At 37.7% G+C, this 23,822-nt stretch overlaps 16 non-coding genes across 16 annotated transcripts; all 16 read right to left on the reverse strand.

Annotated features, from left to right (window-relative positions):
* Positions 1–321: 321 nt before the first annotated feature.
* Positions 322–440, reverse strand: LOC141308024 (5S ribosomal RNA). Its single transcript, XR_012346948.1, has one exon. It is a non-coding gene; the product is annotated as a 5S ribosomal RNA (ribosomal RNA).
* A 7,580-nt stretch (positions 441–8,020) lies between these two features.
* Positions 8,021–8,139, reverse strand: LOC141306602 (5S ribosomal RNA). Its single transcript, XR_012345560.1, has one exon. It is a non-coding gene; the product is annotated as a 5S ribosomal RNA (ribosomal RNA).
* Positions 8,140–8,940: 801 nt separating this feature from the next.
* LOC141308036 (5S ribosomal RNA) lies at positions 8,941–9,059 on the reverse strand. The gene has a single exon (XR_012346960.1). It is a non-coding gene; the product is annotated as a 5S ribosomal RNA (ribosomal RNA).
* Positions 9,060–9,143: 84 nt separating this feature from the next.
* On the reverse strand, positions 9,144–9,262 carry LOC141305634 (5S ribosomal RNA). Its single transcript, XR_012344599.1, has one exon. It is a non-coding gene; the product is annotated as a 5S ribosomal RNA (ribosomal RNA).
* An 801-nt stretch (positions 9,263–10,063) lies between these two features.
* LOC141307767 (5S ribosomal RNA) lies at positions 10,064–10,182 on the reverse strand. Its single transcript, XR_012346694.1, has one exon. It is a non-coding gene; the product is annotated as a 5S ribosomal RNA (ribosomal RNA).
* A 1,579-nt stretch (positions 10,183–11,761) lies between these two features.
* Positions 11,762–11,880, reverse strand: LOC141306588 (5S ribosomal RNA). The gene has a single exon (XR_012345546.1). It is a non-coding gene; the product is annotated as a 5S ribosomal RNA (ribosomal RNA).
* Positions 11,881–17,812: 5,932 nt separating this feature from the next.
* Positions 17,813–17,931, reverse strand: LOC141305462 (5S ribosomal RNA). Its single transcript, XR_012344427.1, has one exon. It is a non-coding gene; the product is annotated as a 5S ribosomal RNA (ribosomal RNA).
* A 753-nt stretch (positions 17,932–18,684) lies between these two features.
* On the reverse strand, positions 18,685–18,803 carry LOC141305670 (5S ribosomal RNA). Its single transcript, XR_012344633.1, has one exon. It is a non-coding gene; the product is annotated as a 5S ribosomal RNA (ribosomal RNA).
* Positions 18,804–19,556: 753 nt separating this feature from the next.
* On the reverse strand, positions 19,557–19,675 carry LOC141305671 (5S ribosomal RNA). The gene has a single exon (XR_012344634.1). It is a non-coding gene; the product is annotated as a 5S ribosomal RNA (ribosomal RNA).
* Positions 19,676–20,428: 753 nt separating this feature from the next.
* Positions 20,429–20,547, reverse strand: LOC141305672 (5S ribosomal RNA). Its single transcript, XR_012344635.1, has one exon. It is a non-coding gene; the product is annotated as a 5S ribosomal RNA (ribosomal RNA).
* Positions 20,548–20,631: 84 nt separating this feature from the next.
* LOC141307214 (5S ribosomal RNA) lies at positions 20,632–20,750 on the reverse strand. The gene has a single exon (XR_012346169.1). It is a non-coding gene; the product is annotated as a 5S ribosomal RNA (ribosomal RNA).
* Positions 20,751–21,503: 753 nt separating this feature from the next.
* LOC141305491 (5S ribosomal RNA) lies at positions 21,504–21,622 on the reverse strand. The gene has a single exon (XR_012344456.1). It is a non-coding gene; the product is annotated as a 5S ribosomal RNA (ribosomal RNA).
* Positions 21,623–22,375: 753 nt separating this feature from the next.
* LOC141306471 (5S ribosomal RNA) lies at positions 22,376–22,494 on the reverse strand. Its single transcript, XR_012345429.1, has one exon. It is a non-coding gene; the product is annotated as a 5S ribosomal RNA (ribosomal RNA).
* An 84-nt stretch (positions 22,495–22,578) lies between these two features.
* On the reverse strand, positions 22,579–22,697 carry LOC141306541 (5S ribosomal RNA). Its single transcript, XR_012345500.1, has one exon. It is a non-coding gene; the product is annotated as a 5S ribosomal RNA (ribosomal RNA).
* A 753-nt stretch (positions 22,698–23,450) lies between these two features.
* Positions 23,451–23,569, reverse strand: LOC141307391 (5S ribosomal RNA). Its single transcript, XR_012346345.1, has one exon. It is a non-coding gene; the product is annotated as a 5S ribosomal RNA (ribosomal RNA).
* Positions 23,570–23,653: 84 nt separating this feature from the next.
* On the reverse strand, positions 23,654–23,772 carry LOC141307029 (5S ribosomal RNA). The gene has a single exon (XR_012345985.1). It is a non-coding gene; the product is annotated as a 5S ribosomal RNA (ribosomal RNA).
* Positions 23,773–23,822: the final 50 nt, after the last annotated feature.

The raw sequence follows: 23,822 nt of genomic DNA on the forward strand, positions 1-23,822 counted from the left end.
TGCAGGTGGTGAATGGAAAGGTGAGCTCTAAAATTAGCAACTCCTCAATCCAACAGTTTGGTGACTGTCCTTTGTTTGTCATGCTGCTCTCTTATACAGTTGTACTTCCTGCTTCCTGTCATGTGTCTAGTCACATGACAGGCCAACCATCCATTTATTAAAGACACATACACTTAAAATGTTAAGAGTAATAAAATGGCCTAAAAAACATGTAAAACACTTAAAACTCTATAATACATGTAAATGATTGTAATAAATAGAGCGGTAAAACACGTCTTTCTAAAAGCCAGCATATTATATAAATAGTGAAGAAAAGGCAAAAGCTTACAGCACCTGGTATTCCCAGGCGGTCTCCCATCCAAGTACTAACCAGGCCCGACGCTGCTTAGCTTCCGAGATCAGATGAGATCGGGCGCTCTCAGCGCGGTATGGCCATAAGCGAGGGCTGCTCCAAAAAGTGGGCTATTTAAAGATCAGCCTCCGTAAAAGCCAGCATATTATATAAATAGTGAAGAAAAGGCAAAAGCTTACAGCACCTGGTATTCCCAGGCGGTCTCCCATCCAAGTACTAACCAGGCCCGACGCTGCTTAGCTTCCGAGATCAGACGAGATCGGGCGCTCTCTTTTTTTTTTATCTTTTTTTTATTTTCAATTCACAAATTTTCAATTACAGTTTTCCATCACATTCACACTCACTCAACACAATTTGTTACATTCATATGAGTCATCTTTCAATTGACATCCATTATTTTGCACAAAAAAAGGAAAATACAGATACATAAATGAAATATACAAGAGATATGTCTACTACCCTTCTCAAATCAAATGATTGCTTCCTACCAATTAAAGCAGATTTTCCCACCCACATCTTGATATATGAACTTATTTGTGTCTATAAAAAATTCTTTTGCCTTTTTCTCTCCAAACTTACAAATCAACTCCACATCTCTTTGTGTTATTAACTTAAATATATCTTTAACTTTCATCGTCCTACCCTCAAAATGTGCATAGTTCCTTCTTAGAACCACTGCTAGTCTAGCATGACTTAAAAGAAAATTAATTAGACAGATATCCCTTTTTTTCCTTTTCCCAACAATTCCAAACAAAAATATTTTCCCCCATTCCTCCTCTGACTTCACTTGCACACCCCAGTTTTCTATTAATATACTTTTAAGAAAATCAAAGAAACCAACCAAAGCTTCACATCTCAGAAAATAATGTAAAAAACTCTCATGGCCATTATCACACACATCACACATCACATTGACATCATTGTTTATTTTATTTAACACCACATTCGTGTAAATTCTATTATGTCTTATCAGAAAGTCATTGTTCTCACAATCAATACTGTTGTATTTTATATTTAGGTTTGACCAGATTTTTTTCACATCCAGATCCTCAAACACTTTCTTCCACACTTTTTCTGCCGCTGGTTCTTTTATAACATCACTGATTAATCTCCTGTATACATTCTTTACACTCATATTCTTAATTTTGTACTTTTCACCATTATCATGCACATACATCTCTGGCATACATTGCTCTTCTTTAGAGACACATTCACTTTTAATCACCTTAGTCCATTGCAAGGGTATACTTGTTTTAATTTTGTCATATATTGTATTCACTTTCTCTCTATTCTCCATTCCATCTAAATCACACACAGAATCATAAATGCAGTTATCTCTAAGAAATCCTGGAATAACTTCGTACATTATATCCTTTACTTGTTTTATGCCCCCTTCTATAAATTTATGTTCATACAATGTTTTATTTTTATACTTAATTTTTTCATTCAGAAATAGTGGCAGATTTTTAATCACATTTATATCTTCACACTCATACTCTAATTTGGGTAGGAAATGCCTCCATGCCTCTAAAACCTCCCGATATATTTCTGGTATTCCTCCCGTCATTGATTGCTTGAAGCCCATGTACCAACCATTATCTCCTATTCCTCCCACGTCATCAACATACTTTCTTAAGAACTCCTTCCATCCATAATCCCATCTCCCTCCCATATATTTTATTACCGTTTTTATTCTCATTGCGGCTCTTTTTGTTTCTAAGTCCATCAAGTTTAAACCCCCTTCCCATCTCTTACCCACCAATGTTTTCTGTGCAATTTTCACCCCTTTGCCGCCCCATATAAAATCACCTACAATTTTATTCAATTCATTCAACACCCACCCTGGCATTTCCATTACACTCATCACATACACACATACTGACAATAACAGGCTATTTACCACTATTACTTTCCCATTTAATTTCAATTTTCTCCCTTTCCATGCTGCACATACTGTTCTTATTTTGTTAATCACCCCGGTCCAAGTCACATCTCTTGCCTCTTTGCTTTGCACCCCTAAATATACCCCTAATACTTTCACATATCTTTCCTCCACTCTTAACCCTACCTCTACTCTCTCTACCTCCCCTATATACATTAGTTCTGATTTCTCCATATTTATTTTTGCCCCTGATGCCTTCCCATACCTCTTCACTATCTCTAAAACTCTTTTTACACTGTTTCCTTCTCTCACTGTGATTGTAGTATCATCTGCATATTGGTTTATAGTACACATCCCTCCATATGGCAACTCAATGCCCACTACTCTTTTATCTCTCTTAATTAAAGTAGCTAGAGGCTCTACTGAAATGGCATACAATAATGCAGACAGGGGACATCCCTGTCTTACTGATCTTCCTACATCGAACTTGTCTGTTAGCACTCCATTTATTTTTATGCAACTTTTTGCTTTTTCATATAGTCTTCTTATCCATCCTATCACTTTCACCCCAAATCCAAACTTCTCTAATACCCTAAATAAATATTTGTGTTCCACTCTATCAAAAGCTTTATTCCAATCAATCCCTAATACTATCCCTCCCTTCTCATCTTGTTTCATATGCTCCATAACATCCCTAACGGTCCCTATCGTGTCCGCTATATCCCTGCCTGGTATACTGTAACTCTGTGTTGGTTGAACTATACTTCCTATCACTCTTTTCACTCTATTCGCTAAAACTTTAGTCAGTATTTTATAATCCACATTTAATAGACTGATTGGTCTATAGTTCTCCATATCTAATCTATTTCCCTTCTTATACACTAAAGCTATCACTCCCTCCACCATTCTATCTTGCACTACTCCTGTTCTTTCTATCCCCTTAAAAACTTCAACTAGAATTGGTGCTACCCCTTCCTTATATGTTTTATACCATTCAATACCGATCCCATCACTCCCCGGACTTTTTCCATTTTTCAACCCCCCTATTGCCTCTTTCACCTCCTCTTCCTCTATATCCTTATCACACCATTCCCTATCTTCCTCACTTAGAATATTCCCTACACTTTCTAATACTTCCTCTATGATTTTCTCATCTGCTCCTCCCCTCTTGTATAAATCTTCATAGAATTCTTGCACTCTCTCCAAAATCTCTACGTAGTCTTTTGTTGTTTTGCCTTCCTTTGTATTTATTTCGTTTATATATGTTTTACTTTGTCTCCTTTTCTCTAGCCCTAAGAAATACCCTGTACATTTCTCACCTTCTAATGCATATTTTGCCCTACTTCTTAGAATTGCTCCTCTACATTTCTCCCTCTCAAATTTCTCCAGTGCTATCTTAGCCTCTATATATTTTTCCATACTATATCCTTCTTCATCTTCAGCCTTGTTTAATTCTTCCCTCAATCTTTCTTTCAGCAACTCTTCTTCCTTCTTCATCTTTTCCCATCTTTTCTTACTATATTTTATACTGATGAACTTAATCTGGTCTTTCATTTTCTCCCATCTTTCCCCTATTCTGTCATCTAATCCTCCCTCTCTTTTATACTCATCTATCTTCTCATTTTCTCTATTTATTAGATCCTTCATCTGTATCTCATATTCTTCCTCTCCAATGTATCCTGCATTCAATATCCACATCCCTCCTCCTACCTCCTCACTCCCTATCTTAATTCTGAACCTAACACCATCATGATCACTTAAACTATTTCCTTGATGCCTTGTCCCATCTATGTATCTAATGATTTCCTCCTTAACTAACACTAAATCTATTCTACTCTGTTTTAATATACCTTCTTTTAATTGCCTCCTAGTAAATTCTCTTTTTTCTGGATTTTCATACCTCCACACATCTATTAACCCCTTCTCTCTCATTATCTCCATCAACATTCCCCTAGATTTCTCCCATCTAAATTTTACGCCCTTGCCCACATCTAATCTGCTACATTTTATATTAAAATCCCCCACTACAATACATTTCCCCACAACTAATTCTTTTAATTCTTCCAATATTTCCCTCCTATCTACTTCTATATTCGGAACGTATATATTTATTAATCTAAAATCTATATCTCTATATGTAAATTCAACTACCAAGATCCTTCCCCTCTGATCTTTATATACCTCCCTTATACCTTTGACACTATCTTTTTTAAAAAGTACTGCCACACCTCTTGCATTTTTTGCTCCATTATTATAATAAATATCCCCTCTCCACTCCTCTCTCATCTCTCTCACTTTATCCTCTTCCCAATTTGTCTCCTGTATACAAATTATATCACTCCTATATGTAAATAATAACTCTTTCATCTTGCTTTTATTCCTTAACCCATTTATATTTATTGAAGTTACAGTGGCCATGAGAGTAGCTAAAGAAAACTAAATAAAATTGAAAAACAAAACCACATATAATTAAATAAGGCATCAAATACCTGCCCGTGGTTCCTTGATCTGTTCACTCTGTTCTCCGTCCGTCTCAGACTTCCTCTTTGCACTGAGTCTTTTAATCTTTGCTTTCAGTCCATCTTTTTGTCCCCCATTCCTATTTTCTTCACCTTTACTTTCTTTCAGTTCCTGTTCCATCTCTTTCTTTTCATCCTCTTTACCTTTTCCTTTCACTTTACTTTCACCTTTGTCTTCCTCGCTCTGTTCCGACTGTTCCATCTCCTCCTCCTCGCCATCCTTTTCACCCTTGCTCCCAATTCTGTCTCGCCGCTCCATTTTGCTTCTTTTTTCACCAGCCTCAGCTCCATCTTTACCTCCCCCGCTCACAACACCAGCCACTTCCACCTCTTGTTCCTCTGTCAGATCACTGTACCTCCTTTCATCATCTTCTTGTCCAACTACTCGCTCTCTCTCTAATCGCATCCATTCTTCACAATCTCTTGCATAATGTCCTCCTCCACCACATTTGAAGCACTTTAATTCAGGGCACTCTCTGAATATGTGCCCTGGCTTGATACAAAGTCTGCAAACACGTACTTGTCTATCATGGATGACGCGAAAATATTCGGTGCCTCTCAGAGTCTCAAACTTTGTGGAGTATGGAAGTGAACATACCTGTTCCGTAAAACGAACCTTTAAGAACCGGGTTCCATCAGCTATATCCGTTCCAGGCCATAACCGACGTTTTATTGGTGAGAGTGGTCGTACTCCCCACTCTTGTAGTTTGAAGAGTATCTTCTCATCCTCTAAGTATACTGGCAAGTTTATAAAAGACACCACCATGTCATTATTCATAACTTCCCTTGCATGCACCATCACTCCTTGTACTCTCACGCCATCCATTAGTTTATGCTTTGCCTCTTCATCCTTCATTGTGAGTTCATACATCCTTTCACCTCTCACTCTGCAGCCGATCACCTCTCCACACTCCTTCTTTACTCCCCTCAGCAAATCCATCATGGAAATCTTTTCTGTTCCCTCCACTTCCACCTCCAATGTCAGGTCTTTGCTATATTTTCCTTTTGTTCCTCCTTGCACTCCTTGGTTGTTTTCTTCTCTTTCTCTCTGCAGATCTCCTGTGACTTTGTTTGTTTTCTGCTGCTTTTGAATCACTACTTGGTTGTCTTTTCCACTTCTTTGATCGTCCTCTTCATTCTTCCCATTGCTACCTTTTATCATTGTTGTTTGCACTGTTTCTTTGTCTGCAGCCATGATGTGCATCTGCAGCATGCTTCAACCAGGAAGAGTCCAAAAAGTCCCCCACACAGCCTAAGCTGTTGGGGGAAGTGATCAGGGTTAACTCTGACTTTCCAACAACGAATTCCCAAAGTCCAAAATCAAAAAGAAAATTAAGTATTTCAGAAAAGAGATTGTCAAACAAATGGATTCAGAGAGTATCTCTGCACTGCAAACCTAGCACTACCTGCTGGCTCTCTAGCGCCCTCAGGGTGGTATGGCCATAAGCTAGGGCTGCTTCAAAAAGTGGGCTATTTAAAGATCAGCCTCCGTAAAAGCCAGCATATTATATAAATAGTGAAGAAAAGGCAAAAGCTTACAGCACCTGGTATTCCCAGGCGGTCTCCCATCCAAGTGTAACAATCGGCCTTATCGGCCGAGTTACAAGACTAAAATGGGGTCAGATTTAACTGTGAGAGATGACTAGTGGTTAAAAGAATGAGACATAAAAGAAGATTGGTTTAAATAGATTTGGTTTATTTACAAGGTTCACATAAAAGACTTTAAAACAACACGATAAAATGAGGTAAACGCTGTTAAAAGAATACAGTTCATTTGTCCATACCCTAAAAACAGTCCAAGAATCCCAGTGTGTTGATAAGTCCAATGTGAGTATGGCCGTAAGCGAGGGCTGCTCCAAAAAGTGGGCTATTTAAAGATCAGCCTCCGTAAAAGCCAGCATATTATATAAATAGTGATGAAAAGGCAAAAGCTTACAGCACCTGGTATTCCCAGGCGGTCTCCCATCCAAGTGTAACAATCGGCCTTATCGGCCGAGTTACAAGACTAAAATGGGGTCAGATTTAACTGTGAGAGATGACTAGTGGTTAAAAGAATGAGACATAAAAGAAGATTGGTTTAAATAGATTTGGTTTATTTACAAGGTTCACATAAAAGACTTTAAAACAACACGTTAAAATGAGGTAAACGCTGTTAAAAGAATACAGTTCATTTGTCCATACCCTAAAAACAGTCCAAGAATCCCAGTGTGTTGATAAGTCCAATGTGAGTGTCCACCGGTGTATATACAATCCACAGAAAGTGTAATCCAAAGTTTGCAGGTGGTGAATGGAAAGGTGAGCTCTAAAATTAGCAACTCCTCAATCCAACAGTTTGGTGACTGTCCTTTGTTTGTCATGCTGCTCTCTTATACAGTTGTACTTCCTGCTTCCTGTCATGTGTCTAGTCACATGGCAGGCCAACCATCCATTTTTTAAAGACACACACTCACTTAAAATGTTAAGAGTAATAAAATGGCCTAAAAAACATGTAAAACACTTAAAACTCTATAATACATTTAAATGATTGTAATAAATAGAGCGGTAAAACACGTCTTTCTAAAAGCCAGCATATTATATAAATAGTGAAGAAAAGGCAAAAGCTTACAGCACCTGGTATTCCCAGGCGGTCTCCCATCCAAGTGTAACAATCGGCCTTATCGGCCGAGTTACAAGACTAAAATGGGGTCAGATTTAACTGTGAGAGATGACTAGTGGTTAAAAGAATGAGACATAAAAGAAGATTGGTTTAAATAGATTTGGTTTATTTACAAGGTTCACATAAAAGACTTTAAAACAACACGATAAAACGAGGTAAACGCTGTTAAAAGAATACAGTTCATTTGTCCATACCCTAAAAACAGTCCAAGAATCCCAGTTTGTTGATAAGTCCAATGTGAGTGTCCACCGGTGTATATACAATCCACAGAAAGTGTAATCCAAAGTTTGCAGGTGGTGAATGGAAAGGTGAGCTCTAAAATTAGCAACTCCTCAATCCAACAGTTTGGTGACTGTCCTTTGTATGTCATGCTGCTCTCTTATACAGTTGTACTTCCTGCTTCCTGTCATGTGTCTAGTCACATGGCAGGCCAACCATCCATTTTTTAAAGACACACACTCACTTAAAATGTTAAGAGTAATAAAAGGGCCTAAAAAACATGTAAAACACTTAAAACTCTATAATACATTTAAATGATTGTAATAAATAGAGCGGTAAAACACGTCTTTCTAAAAGCCAGCATATTAAATAAATAGTGAAGAAAAGGCAAAAGCTTACAGCACCTGGTATTCCCAGGCGGTCTCCCACCCAAGTACTAAGCAGGCCCGACGCTGCTTAGCTTCCGAGATCAGACGAGATCGGGCGCTCTCAGCGCGGTATGGCCGTAAGCGAGGGCTGCTCCAAAAAGTGGGCTATTTAAAGATCAGCCTCCGTAAAAGCCAGCATATTATATAAATAGTGAAGAAAAGGCAAAAGCTTACAGCACCTGGTATTCCCAGGCGGTCTCCCATAAAAGTGTAACAATCGGCCTTATCAGCCGAGTTACAAGACTAAAATGGGGTCCGATTTAACTGTGAGAGATGACTAGTGGTTAAAAGAATGAGACATAAAAGAAAATTGGTTTAAATAGATTTGGTGTATTTACAAGGTTCACATAAAAGACTTTAAAACAACACGATAAAACTAGGTAAACTCTGTTAAAAGAATACAGTTCATTTGTCCATACCCTAAAAACAGGTAAACTCTGTTAAAAGAATACAGTTCATTTGTCCATACCCTAAAAACAGTCCAAGAACCCCAGTGTGTTGATAAGTCCAATGTGAGTGTCCACCAGTGTATATACAATCCACAGAAAGTGTAATCCAAAGTTTGCAGGTGGTGAATGGAAAGGTGAGCTCTAAAATTAGCAACTCCTCAATCCAACAGTTTGGTGACTGTCCTTTGTTTGTCATGCTGCTCTCTTATACAGTTGTACTTCCTGCTTCCTGTCATGTGTCTAGTCACATGACAGGCCAACCATCCATTTATTAAAGACACATACACTTAAAATGTTAAGAGTAATAAAATGGCCTAAAAAACATGTAAAACACTTAAAACTCTATAATACATGTAAATGATTGTAATAAATAGAGCGGTAAAACACGTCTTTCTAAAAGCCAGCATATTATATAAATAGTGAAGAAAAGGCAAAAGCTTACAGCACCTGGTATTCCCAGGCGGTCTCCCATCCAAGTACTAACCAGGCCCGACGCTGCTTAGCTTCCGAGATCAGATGAGATCGGGCGCTCTCAGCGCGGTATGGCCATAAGCGAGGGCTGCTCCAAAAAGTGGGCTATTTAAAGATCAGCCTCCGTAAAAGCCAGCATATTATATAAATAGTGAAGAAAAGGCAAAAGCTTACAGCACCTGGTATTCCCAGGCGGTCTCCCATCCAAGTACTAACCAGGCCCGACGCTGCTTAGCTTCCGAGATCAGACGAGATCGGGCGCTCTCAGCGCGGTATTGCCATAAGCTAGGGCTGCTTCAAAAAGTGGGCTATTTAAAGATCAGCCTCCGTAAAAGCCAGCATATTATATAAATAGTGAAGAAAAGGCAAAAGCTTACAGCACCTGGTATTCCCAGGCGGTCTCCCATAAAAGTGTAACAATCGGCCTTATCAGCCGAGTTACAAGACTAAAATGGGGTCCGATTTAACTGTGAGAGATGACTAGTGGTTAAAAGAATGAGACATAAAAGAAAATTGGTTTAAATAGATTTGGTGTATTTACAAGGTTCACATAAAAGACTTTAAAACAACACGATAAAACTAGGTAAACTCTGTTAAAAGAATACAGTTCATTTGTCCATACCCTAAAAACAGGTAAACTCTGTTAAAAGAATACAGTTCATTTGTCCATACCCTAAAAACAGTCCAAGAACCCCAGTGTGTTGATAAGTCCAATGTGAGTGTCCACCAGTGTATATACAATCCACAGAAAGTGTAATCCAAAGTTTGCAGGTGGTGAATGGAAAGGTGAGCTCTAAAATTAGCAACTCCTCAATCCAACAGTTTGGTGACTGTCCTTTGTTTGTCATGCTGCTCTCTTATACAGTTGTACTTCCTGCTTCCTGTCATGTGTCTAGTCACATGACAGGCCAACCATCCATTTATTAAAGACACATACACTTAAAATGTTAAGAGTAATAAAATGGCCTAAAAAACATGTAAAACACTTAAAACTCTATAATACATGTAAATGATTGTAATAAATAGAGCGGTAAAACACGTCTTTCTAAAAGCCAGCATATTATATAAATAGTGAAGAAAAGGCAAAAGCTTACAGCACCTGGTATTCCCAGGCGGTCTCCCATCCAAGTACTAACCAGGCCCGACGCTGCTTAGCTTCCGAGATCAGACGAGATCGGGCGCTCTCAGCGCGGTATGGCCATAAGCGAGAGCTGCTCCAAAAAGTGGGCTATTTAAAGATCAGCCTCCGTAAAAGCCAGCATATTATATAAATAGTGAAGAAAAGGCAAAAGCTTACAGCACCTGGTATTCCCAGTCCAAGAACCCCAGTGTGTTGATAAGTCCAATGTGAGTGTCCACCAGTGTATATACAATCCACAGAAAGTGTAATCCAAAGTTTGCAGGTGGTGAATGGAAAGGTGAGCTCTAAAATTAGCAACTCCTCAATCCAACAGTTTGGTGACTGTCCTTTGTTTGTCATGCTGCTCTCTTATACAGTTGTACTTCCTGCTTCCTGTCATGTGTCTAGTCACATGACAGGCCAACCATCCATTTATTAAAGACACATACACTTAAAATGTTAAGAGTAATAAAATGGCCTAAAAAACATGTAAAACACTTAAAACTCTATAATACATTTAAATGATTGTAATAAATAGAGCGGTAAAACACGTCTTTCTAAAAGCCAGCATATTATATAAATAGTGAAGAAAAGGCAAAAGCTTACAGCACCTGGTATTCCCAGGTGGTCTCCCATCCAAGTGTAACAATCGGCCTTATCGGCCGAGTTACAAGACTAAAATGGGGTCAGATTTAACTGTGAGAGATGACTAGTGGTTAAAAGAATGAGACATAAAAGAAGATTGGTTTAAATAGATTTGGTTTATTTACAAGGTTCACATAAAAGACTTTAAAACAACACGATAAAATGAGGTAAACGCTGTTAAAAGAATACAGTTCATTTGTCCATACCCTAAAAACAGTCCAAGAATCCCAGTGTGTTGATAAGTCCAATGTGAGTATGGCCGTAAGCGAGGGCTGCTCCAAAAAGTGGGCTATTTAAAGATCAGCCTCCGTAAAAGCCAGCATATTATATAAATAGTGAAGAAAAGGCAAAAGCTTACAGCACCTGGTATTCCCAGGCGGTCTCCCATCCAAGTGTAACAATCGGCCTTATCGGCCGAGTTACAAGACTAAAATGGGGTCAGATTTAACTGTGAGAGATGACTAGTGGTTAAAAGAATGAGACATAAAAGAAGATTGGTTTAAATAGATTTGGTTTATTTACAAGGTTCACATAAAAGACTTTAAAACAACACGTTAAAATGAGGTAAACGCTGTTAAAAGAATACAGTTCATTTGTCCATACCCTAAAAACAGTCCAAGAATCCCAGTGTGTTGATAAGTCCAATGTGAGTGTCCACCGGTGTATATACAATCCACAGAAAGTGTAATCCAAAGTTTGCAGGTGGTGAATGGAAAGGTGAGCTCTAAAATTAGCAACTCCTCAATCCAACAGTTTGGTGACTGTCCTTTGTTTGTCATGCTGCTCTCTTATACAGTTGTACTTCCTGCTTCCTGTCATGTGTCTAGTCACATGGCAGGCCAACCATCCATTTTTTAAAGACACACACTCACTTAAAATGTTAAGAGTAATAAAATGGCCTAAAAAACATGTAAAACACTTAAAACTCTATAATACATTTAAATGATTGTAATAAATAGAGCGGTAAAACACGTCTTTCTAAAAGCCAGCATATTATATAAATAGTGAAGAAAAGGCAAAAGCTTACTGCACCTGGTATTCCCAGGCGGTCTCCCATCCAAGTACTAACCAGGCCCGACGCTGCTTAGCTTCCGAGATCAGATGAGATCGGGCGCTCTCAGCGCGGTATGGCCATAAGCGAGGGCTGCTCCAAAAAGTGGGCTATTTAAAGATCAGCCTCCGTAAAAGCCAGCATATTATATAAATAGTGAAGAAAAGGCAAAAGCTTACAGCACCTGGTATTCCCAGGCGGTCTCCCATCCAAGTACTAACCAGGCCCGACGCTGCTTAGCTTCCGAGATCAGACGAGATCGGGCGCTCTTTTTTTTTTTTTTTTTTTTTTTAATTTATTTATTTATTTAAAACATGTTAATACATTTTAAAAACAGTCTGAATCACATTCTGGCAACAATACATTAAATCGAAACCATGTCATTTCAATAAATGGGTTATCATTTACAAAAATTTTGACAAAAACATCTTTCTCTTCATTCATATTACAGTAATCAAACAAAACATTTAAAATAAAACACATCTTCACCTTAAAAAGTTTGCACACAGGTATTTTTGTTTTCTTTTGTTTGACAAAATTTCTTCTGCTCCAAATTACAAATCTAGCAATGGTTAATATCAAATTTAAAAAACACACATTCTTAAAATTACCTTTAGAACCAAATAAAAACATTGTTTCCCATTCTTCATCAATACATCTTTGTTCTACTCCCAATTTACTTGTCATTTCTTTTAATTTTTTTATAAAACATTTTAACCCTGTGCATTTAAAAAAAATATGTATCAATCCTTCATCTTCCCTATTACATACCTTGCATATTGCATCACTTGCCATTCCAAATTTACACAGTCTCATTTCACTTAATAAACAATTATGTCTTAAAATATAATCAAAGTTTTCTAAAATTGGACTTTTCCACCAAGCTCTTAGATTTTTCCATATTTTCTTAGTTTCCATACTTGGGTACAATCTTTGCCAATATCCTTCTGCTTTTGGTGTGATAAAAACATCTTCACATAAACAAGAATAAAACATCTTTAAAATACCATCTTTAAAAGCATGCTGTTTGTCATTACTTTTAAAATCAATCATCATTCCATCATTACCTTTTGTTTCTTCTGTACCTTCTATAATATTTATCCATTCTTCCGGTATTACTTCTTTCATTTGTTTGTATTGTTTTTCTAAGACTGTTTTAGTTTCATTGTCATAATTTTCTACAATTGCGTCTCTTATTACTTGCACCGGTACAAAACCAGGTATCACTTCATACAAAATATCTTTTATTTGCTTTATCCCCGCATAAAACCATTTTTTATAAAAAATGGTATCATTTCCCTTTTTAATTTGATTATTTAAAAACAATGGTTGTCTTAAAATCTCTTCCCTGGTAAAAGACGTACAAACAACATGCTTTCTAAAATCACCCCATGCTTTTACAACCTCTTTATAAAACTCTGGTATTCCGTTCATCATGTTTTCTTTTAGCTTCATCCATAAAACATCATCTCCCATTTTTCCACATTTATTTAAAAAATAGTTCATTACACCCTTCCACGCATATTTCCCATGTTTCCAGTATTTATTAACAGTTTTTATTCTTATACTTTTCATTCTTATTAATGGATCTATTAGTCCCAACCCTCCTTCCTCCACCTTTCCAATTAGAGTGTCATAAGCAATTTTCGATGGTTTCCCCTCCCATAAAAAGTTTAAAACAATAGATTTGATTTTTTTATACACCCATATAGGCAAACTCACAGAACCCAATACATACCACATTTTTGATAAAAACAAAGAATTAATAACTAAAACCTTCCCTTTTAAAAATAATCCTCTTAATTTCCAGAAATTTAATCTCTTCTCCATTCCTTTTAAAACCTCCTCCCATACCACTTCTCTTATTTCATTTTCATTTTCTCCAACCCTTATACCTAAAATTTTCATACTCTTCTTTTCTTCCTTAAATTGCATTTTATTCAGCAGATCATTCGGTAATCCAATTTTCATGTATGTAGTTTTTTCTTTATTAACTTTTGCCCCTGTTCCTTTACAATATCTTTCTAAAACTTCCATTGCTTTATCCATACTTTTAATATCTTTTACAAACAATGTCGTGTCATCTGCATATTGAAATATTTTTTGTTCTGATTCTTCTCCTTTTATGCGTATTCCTTTTATGTTCTTTTCCTGGTCTACTGCCAGTCCTAAAGCTTCAGATACTAAAGTGTATAATAATGCTGACATAGGACAACCTTGTCTGATTGATCTCGTTATTTTAAAATCTTTAGTTAAAAAACCATTCACTTTTACACAACTACTTATATCTGTATATAAACATTTTATCCATTTTAAAAAATTCTCCCCAAAACCAAATCTCTCCATCACATGTATCAAGTATTTGTGTTCAACTCTATCAAAAGCCTTTTCTAAATCCACACTTATTATATATCCTGTTTCTTTCTCCTCCTTCATGTACCATATCATATCTCTTATATTGTTAATGACATCAGTAATATCTCTTTTTAGAACAGCATATGCTTGATTTGTAGTAATTATATTTGGTACTACTATTTTCAATCGATTGGCTAAAATTTTGGCTAATATTTTATAATCTGTATTCAACATGCTTAGTGGTCTGTAGTTTTTCAGGTCTCTCTTATCACCTTTTTTCTTGTAAATTATTTTCACCATACCTTTCTTCATACTATTCGTTAAATTCCCTTTTTTAAAATTATCTATAAATATTTCATTTAAAATTGGACATAACACATCTTTAAAAACCTTATAAAATTCAGCTGTTAATCCATCTATTCCTGGACTTTTACCATTTTTCAGTTGATCAATTGCAATTCCTATTTCTAATTCCGTAATCTCACTCTCACACATTTCTTTGTCTCCCTCATTAACTTTAACCTGTATTTTACTTAATACAAATTCCTCATCTTCTAAAACTATCTCATTTTTGGTAAATAAATGCTTATAGAATTCTCTGACTTCTTCCAAAATTCCTGTTTTATCTTCTACAATCCTCGCATCTTCTGTTTTAATACTTTTTATTATATCTGCTCTCTGTCTTGTTTTTTCTAATTCATAAAAATATTTTGTACTTCTTTCTCCTTCTACAATGTCTTTCGCCCTACTTCTTATTATTGCTCCTTTACACTTCTCTTCTTCTATTTTCTTTAATTCTTCCTGTAATTCTATTATCTTATCAATATTTTCATCATGCTCATTTACTTTCCTCATTTCTTCATCCCACTCTTTTTTGATCTTATTTTCTTTCATCTTTTTGACTTTTTGCCATTTTTTTGAATATTCCATTGAGAATTTTTTTATTCTTTTTTTTAGAATGTCCCACCAAAACCCTTTTTCCATTTCATACATTTCCTCATTTACACTATTAATTATTATACTTTCTATTTCCATTCTGTATATTTCATTTTTTAGAAGTTCTGCATTTAATATCCACACCCCTGGTCCTTTATCAGCCTCATTAAAATTCATCAATATCCATAAAAAATCATGATCACTCTCACTATAATTTTTGTAAGACGCCTTAGTGACATAATATGCTTCCTTTTTATTACATAAAAATAAGTCTATTCTACTTTGCTTTAGAACTCTGTCAACAATTTGTCTTCTTGAATATTCTCTTTTCATACCATTCCTCTCTCTCCACACATCCACCATATTATATTTCTCCATTATGTTATGTAGTTCATTCCTCCCTCTATCTCTTCTAAATCCCATTGAATCATCTACATCAATTCTCTGTATTACAGTGTTAAAATCACCTAACACCATAATGTTGTCATGTTTTTCTATTAACTCATTCATATCCCTGTAAAAATTAAATTTATCTCTTTCATCATTTGGTGCATGTATATTACACACTTTCATTTCTTTTCCATTACACACAAATTTAACAATTATTATTCTTCCCTTTGTGTCTTTATAATCTATATTTACTTCTTCAAATACTCATTTTCTTATTAAAATAGCTACCCCTCTCTTCCTTTCCATATCACAGTTACTATATATTTCTCCGTTCCATAATTTTCTAATTTCATCACTTATTTTATCTTCCCATTTCGTTTCTTGTAAACATAGCACATCACATTTTTTGGTCAGACACATTAATCTTTCAAACTTTTGACATTTGGATAATCCTCTAGCATTCAGCGATACAATTGATATAGAGCTCATTAAAGAAAAGATTGGAAAAACCAAAACCCACCATTCAATCCGTTTCATTGTCTTTCAAAAAAGTATTTTTTACTTCACCCATTTCAGCTTTCCTCCTCTCCAGTCTTTCCTTTTGCTCTTCTCTTCTTATCTTCTGCCTTTTAAGAACCTGTTGAATGTCTAAGCCATCTTTTCTTGTTTTTACACATCTATTCAGTCTTTCTTTTCCTTTGTTTTCCATTCCACGAATTTCCCCCCCATTGTCTGCTCCTCTTACCTCAGTCAGTGTCTTTATTCCCTTATCCTCAGCTTTTTCTTTTTCTTGTCCTTTTTCGTAGTCCAGTTCATTAGTGTCCACATCGTCCTGTTCCTTAGAAAATCCTTCTTTAATCAAATTTATATCCTCTTTGTTCGCTCCTCCTCCCATCTCCATTCCTTGTTCTTCATCTTCCTTCTTTTCTTTATTCTCATCTATGTTGTTGTTCTCCTCTTCCTCGTCATCTTGTTTCTCGTCCTCTCCTTGCGTCTGCCTTTGTGAGTCATTTAACCTCTCAATTGTTGTAACTCCCATTACCTCTTGTATTTCCATTCCTGGATCTTCATTTTCCTCGTCTTCTATCTCGCATCTGCATCTTAACATTGTCTTTTGGCAGCCTTGGCACCGCGGGACTTTACAGTCTCGCGCATAATGCCCCTGCTCAAGACAATTTCTGCATGTGAATTGTGGGCAGTCCTTTTTTTCATGCTCCGGACTTACACAGATCCTGCATGTCTTCACTTGATTATCGTGAATCACTCTGAAGTACTGCACTCCTTCTTCAGTCCTGAAGCTTGTGTTGTATGGTAAAGACGTCACCTCTTGTGGAAACTTTACCCTCAAAAATCGTGTTCCGTCTGCCACCGTTGTCCCGGGATGATATCTTCTTCTTAGTGGTAGAATGGGAGTTACACCCCAATTGATTAGTTTTTGACTGATTTCCTCATCTTCTATATAGCTGGGCAGACTCAAGAAAGACACCATTCTTTCTGTTGCACACAATTTCCTTATCTCACATTCTTGTCCGTTTATCATTATTCCATTCAACAGCAAATCACAGTCCATCTCACTTTCCATAGTCATTTCAAAATCATAATTATTTTTTCTTCTCAGTCCGATCAATTTTCCCATTCCAACTTTCTCTTCAACTGCTTTAATTATCATTATTATTGTTATATTTTCTATATCTTTAACAGTCATTGTTAATGTTGCTTCTTTCTTGTATTCCCTCTGATACCTTGTTTGTTTGCTTAATTTCTGTATCATATGTTGTCGTTGAGATAAAACATTTCTTTTTTCTCCAACTTCTTTCTCAATTCCAATACCTTCAGTTGATTGTAGATCTCCTTTCCGTTCTTGTCCAGTTGTTTTTCTTTCTTGTTTCCTCCTTGAAACCACCGTCGCCCACGTTTCATTATTGTTTTCTCCATGTCTTTCATTTATATTCCTTTCAGTTATGTCTGCAACAAATCCTGGTTCCGCATTTCCCATCTCATGTTGTTTTACCAGTCCGTGTTCTTTGTCCATTAAATCCATATTTTGGTTGTCTCAAACCCCAAACAGAAAGACCTGTTTGGGGTTAAAAAAAACCTTCCTCAAAAAAAAACTTTTTCTAACTAAAAAACAAACAAAATAAATGTGAAAAAACACCCAGAAAAATGGTGAGCCTATCTCACCTACTGCACACTACAAACTGCCAACTCACTTCCTGTTTGCTCTCTAGCGCTCTCAGCGCGGTATGGCCGTAAGCCAGGGCTGCTCCAAAAAGTGGGCTATTTAAAGATCAGCCTCCGTAAAAGCCAGCATATTATATAAATAGTGAAGAAAAGGCAAAAGCTTACAGCACCTGGTATTCCCAGGCGGTCTCCCATCCAAGTACTAAACAGGCCCGACGCTGCTTAGCTTCCGAGATCAGACGAGATCGGGCGCTCTCAGCGCGGTATGGCCGTAAGCGAGGGTTGCTCCAAAAAGTGGGCCATTTAAAGATCAGCCTCCGTAAAAGCCAGCATATTATATAAATAGTGAAGAAAAGGCAAAAGCTTACAGCACCTGGTATTCCCAGGCGGTCTCCCATCCAAGTGTAACAATCGGCCTTATCGGCCGAGTTACAAGACTAAAATGGGGTCAGATTTAACTGTGAGAGATGACTAGTGGTTAAAAGAATGAGACATAAAAGAAGATTGGTTTAAATAGATTTGGTTTATTTACAAGGTTCACATAAAAGACTTTAAAACAACACGATAAAACGAGGTAAACGCTGTTAAAAGAATACAGTTCATTTGTCCATACCCTAAAAACAGTCCAAGAATCCCAGTGTGTTGATAAGTCCAATGTGAGTGTCCACCGGTGTATATACAATCCACAGAAAGTGTAATCCAAAGTTTGCAGGTGGTGAATGGAAAGGTGAGCTCTAAAATTAGCAACTCCTCAATCCAACAGTTTGGTGACTGTCCTTTGTTTGTAATGCTGCTCTCTTATACAGTTGTACTTCCTGCTTTCTGTCATGTGTCTAGTCACATGGCAGGCCAACCATCCATTTTTTAAAGACACACACTCACTTAAAATGTTAAGAGTAATAAAATGGCCTAAAAAACATGTAAAACACTTAAAACTCTATAATACATTTAAATGATTGTAATAAATAGAGCGGTAAAACACGTCTTTCTAAAAGCCAGCATATTATATAAATAGTGAAGAAAAGGCAAAAGCTTACAGCACCTGGTATTCCCAGGCGGTCTCCCATCCAAGTACTAAGCAGGCCCGACGCTGCTTAGCTTCCGAGATCAGACGAGATCGGGCGCTCTCAGCGCGGTATGGCCGTAAGCGAGGGCTGCTCCAAAAAGTGGGCTATTTAAAGATCAGCCTCCGTAAAAGCCAGCATATTATATAAATAGTGAAGAAAAGGCAAAAGCTTACAGCACCTGGTATTCCCAGGCGGTCTCCCATCCAAGTGTAACAATCGGCCTTATCGGCCGAGTTACAAGACTAAAATGGGGTCAGATTTAACTGTGAGAGATGACTAGTGGTTAAAAGAATGAGACATAAAAGAAGATTGGTTTAAATAGATTTGGTTTATTTACAAGGTTCACATAAAAGACTTTAAAACAACACGATAAAATGAGGTAAACGCTGTTAAAAGAATACAGTTCATTTGTCCATACCCTAAAAACAGTCCAAGAATCCCAGTGTGTTGATAAGTCCAATGTGAGTTTCCACCGGTGTATATACAATCCACAGAAAGTGTAATCCAAAGTTTGCAGGTGGTGAATGGAAAGGTGAGCTCTAAAATTAGCAACTCCTCAATCCAACAGTTTGGTGACTGTCCTTTGTTTGTCATGCTGCTCTCTTATACAGTTGTACTTCCTGCTTCCTGTCATGTGTCTAGTCACATGGCAGGCCAACCATCCATTTTTTAAAGACACACACTCACTTAAAATGTTAAGAGTAATAAAATGGCCTAAAAAACATGTAAAACACTTAAAACTCTATAATACATTTAAATGATTGTAATAAATAGAGCGGTAAAACACGTCTTTCTAAAAGCCAGCATATTATATAAATAGTGAAGAAAAGGCAAAAGCTTACAGCACCTGGTATTCCCAGGCGGTCTCCCATCCAAGTACTAAGCAGGCCCGACGCTGCTTAGCTTCCGAGATCAGACGAGATCGGGCGCTCTCAGCGCGGTATGGCCGTAAGCGAGGGCTGCTCCAAAAAGTGGGCTATTTAAAGATCAGCCTCCGTAAAAGCCAGCATATTATATAAATAGTGAAGAAAAGGCAAAAGCTTACAGCACCTGGTATTCCCAGGCGGTCTCCCATCCAAGTGTAACAATCGGCCTTATCAGCCGAGTTACAAGACTAAAATGGGGTCAGATTTAACTGTGAGAGATGACTAGTGGTTAAAAGAATGAGACATAAAAGAAGATTGGTTTAAATAGATTTGGTTTATTTACAAGGTTCACATAAAAGACTTTAAAACAACACGATAAAACGAGGTAAACGCTGTTAAAAGAATACAGTTCATTTGTCCATACCCTAAAAACAGTCCAAGAATCCCAGTGTGTTGATAAGTCCAATGTGAGTGTCCACCGGTGTATATACAATCCACAGAAAGTGTAATCCAAAGTTTGCAGGTGGTGAATGGAAAGGTGAGCTCTAAAATTAGCAACTCCTCAATCCAACAGTTTGGTGACTGTCCTTTGTTTGTCATGCTGCTCTCTTATACAGTTGTACTTCCTGCTTCCTGTCATGTGTCTAGTCACATGGCAGGCCAACCATCCATTTTTTAAAGACACACACTCACTTAAAATGTTAAGAGTAATAAAAGGGCCTAAAAAACATGTAAAACACTTAAAACTCTATAATACATTTAAATGATTGTAATAAATAGAGCGGTAAAACACGTCTTTCTAAAAGCCAGCATTTTAAATAAGTAGTGAAGAAAAGGCAAAAGCTTACAGCACCTGGTATTCCCAGGCGGTCTCCCATCCAAGTACTAAGCAGGCCCGACGCTGCTTAGCTTCCGAGATCAGACGAGATCGGGCGCTCTCAGCGCGGTATGGCCGTAAGCCAGGGCTGCTCCAAAAAGTGGGCTATTTAAAGATCAGCCTCCGTAAAAGCCAGCATATTATATAAATAGTGAAGAAAAGGCAAAAGCTTACAGCACCTGGTATTCCCAGGCGGTCTCCCATCCAAGTACTAAACAGGCCCGACGCTGCTTAGCTTCCGAGATCAGACGAGATCGGGCGCTCTCAGCGCGGTATGGCGGTAAGCGAGGGTTGCTCCAAAAAGTGGGCCATTTAAAGATCAGCCTCCGTAAAAGCCAGCATATTATATAAATAGTGAAGAAAAGGCAAAAGCTTACAGCACCTGGTATTCCCAGGCGGTCTCCTATCCAAGTGTAACAATCGGCCTTATCGGCCGAGTTACAAGACTAAAATGGGGTCAGATTTAACTGTGAGAGATGACTAGTGGTTAAAAGAATGAGACATAAAAGAAGATTGGTTTAAATAGATTTGGTTTATTTACAAGGTTCACATAAAAGACTTTAAAACAACACGATAAAACGAGGTAAACGCTGTTAAAAGAATACAGTTCATTTGTCCATACCCTAAAAACAGTCCAAGAATCCCAGTGTGTTGATAAGTCCAATGTGAGTGTCCACCGGTGTATATACAATCCACAGAAAGTGTAATCCAAAGTTTGCAGGTGGTGAATGGAAAGGTGAGCTCTAAAATTACCAACTCCTCAATCCAACAGTTTGGTGACTGTCCTTTGTTTGTCATGCTGCTCTCTTATACAGTTGTACTTCCTGCTTTCTGTCATGTGTCTAGTCACATGGCAGGCCAACCATCCATTTTTTAAAGACACACACTCACTTAAAATGTTAAGAGTAATAAAATGGCCTAAAAAACATGTAAAACACTTAAAACTCTATAATACATTTAAATGATTGTAATAAATAGAGCGGTAAAACACGTCTTTCTAAAAGCCAGCATATTATATAAATAGTGAAGAAAAGGCAAAAGCTTACAGCACCTGGTATTCCCAGGCGGTCTCCCATCCAAGTACTAAGCAGGCCCAACGCTGCTTAGCTTCCGAGATCAGACGAGATCGGGCGCTCTCAGCGCGGTATGGCCGTAAGCGAGGGCTGCTCCAAAAAGTGGGCTATTTAAAGATCAGCCTCCGTAAAAGCCAGCATATTATATAAATAGTGAAGAAAAGGCAAAAGCTTACAGCACCTGGTATTCCCAGGCGGTCTCCCATCCAAGTGTAACAATCGGCCTTATCGGCCGAGTTACAAGACTAAAATGGGGTCAGATTTAACTGTGAGAGATGACTAGTGGTTAAAAGAATGAGACATAAAAGAAGATTGGTTTAAATAGATTTGGTTTATTTACAAGGTTCACATAAAAGACTTTAAAACAACACGATAAAATGAGGTAAACGCTGTTAAAAGAATACAGTTCATTTGTCCATACCCTAAAAACAGTCCAAGAATCCCAGTGTGTTGATAAGTCCAATGTGAGTGTCCACCGGTGTATATACAATCCACAGAAAGTGTAATCCAAAGTTTGCAGGTGGTGAATGGAAAGGTGAGCTCTAAAATTAGCAACTCCTCAATCCAACAGTTTGGTGACTGTCCTTTGTTTGTCATGCTGCTCTCTTATACAGTTGTACTTCCTGCTTCCTGTCATGTGTCTAGTCACATGGCAGGCCAACCATCCATTTTTTAAAGACACACACTCACTTAAAATGTTAAGAGTAATAAAATGGCCTAAAAAACATGTAAAACACTTAAAACTCTATAATACATTTAAATGATTGTAATAAATAGAGCGGTAAAACACGTCTTTCTAAAAGCCAGCATATTATATAAATAGTGAAGAAAAGACAAAAGCTTACAGCACCTGGTATTCCCAGGGGGTCTCCCATCCAAGTACTAAGCAGGCCCGACGCTGCTTAGCTTCCGAGATCAGACGAGATCGGGCGCTCTCAGCGCGGTATGGCCGTAAGCCAGGGCTGCTCCAAAAAGTGGGCTATTTAAAGATCAGCCTCCGTAAAAGCCAGCATATTATATAAATAGTGAAGAAAAGACAAAAGCTTACAGCACCTGGTATTCCCAGGCGGTCTCCCATCCAAGTACTAAACAGGCCCGACGCTGTTTAGCTTCCGAGATCAGACGAGATCGGGCGCTCTCAGCGCGGTATGGCCGTAAGCGAGGGCTGCTCCAAAAAGTGGGCCATTTAAAGATCAGCCTCCGTAAAAGCCAGCATATTATATAAATAGTGAAGAAAAGGCAAAAGCTTACAGCACCTGGTATTCCCAGGCGGTCTCCCATCCAAGTGTAACAATCGGCCTTATCAGCCGAGTTACAAGACTTAAATGGGGTCAGATTTAACTGTGAGAGATGACTAGTGGTTAAAAGAATGAGACATAAAAGAAGATTGGTTTAAATAGATTTGGTTTATTTACAAGGTTCACATAAAAGACTTTAAAACAACACGATAAAACGAGGTAAACGCTGTTAAAAGAATACAGTTCATTTGTCCATACCCTAAAAACAGTCCAAGAATCCCAGTGTGTTGATAAGTCCAATGTGAGTGTCCACCGGTGTATATACAATCCACAGAAAGTGTAATCCAAAGTTTGTAGGTGGTGAATGGAAAGGTGAGCTCTAAAATTAGCAACTCCTCAATCCAACAGTTTGGTGACTGTCCTTTGTTTGTCATGCTGCTCTCTTATACAGTTGTACTTCCTGCTTTCTGTCATGTGTCTAGTCACATGGCAGGCCAACCATCCATTTTTTAAAGACACACACTCACTTAAAATGTTAAGAGTAATAAAATGGCCTAAAAAACATGTAAAACACTTAAAACTCTATAATACATTTAAATGATTGTAATAAATAGAGCGGTAAAACACGTCTTTCTAAAAGCCAGCATATTATATAAATAGTGAAGAAAAGGCAAAAGCTTACAGCACCTGGTATTCCCAGGCGGTCTCCCATCCAAGTACTAAGCAGGCCCGTCGCTGCTTAGCTTCCGAGATCAGACGAGATCGGGCGCTCTCAGCGCAGTATGGCCGTAAGCGAGAGCTGCTCCAAAAAGTGGGCTATTTAAAGATCAGCCTCCGTAAAAGCCAGCATATTATATAAATAGTGAAGAAAAGGCAAAAGCTTACAGCACCTGGTATTCCCAGGCGGTCTCCCATCCAAGTACTAAGCAGGCCCGACGCTGCTTAGCTTCCGAGATCAGACGAGATCGGGCGCTCTCAGCGCAGTATGGCCGTAAGCGAGGGCTGCTCCAAAAAGTGGGCCATTTAAAGATCAGCCTCCGTAAAAGC

Source organism: Garra rufa, unplaced genomic scaffold, assembly GCF_049309525.1.
Source record: "Garra rufa unplaced genomic scaffold, GarRuf1.0 hap1_unplaced_002, whole genome shotgun sequence".
Taxonomy (NCBI): domain Eukaryota; kingdom Metazoa; phylum Chordata; class Actinopteri; order Cypriniformes; family Cyprinidae; genus Garra; species Garra rufa.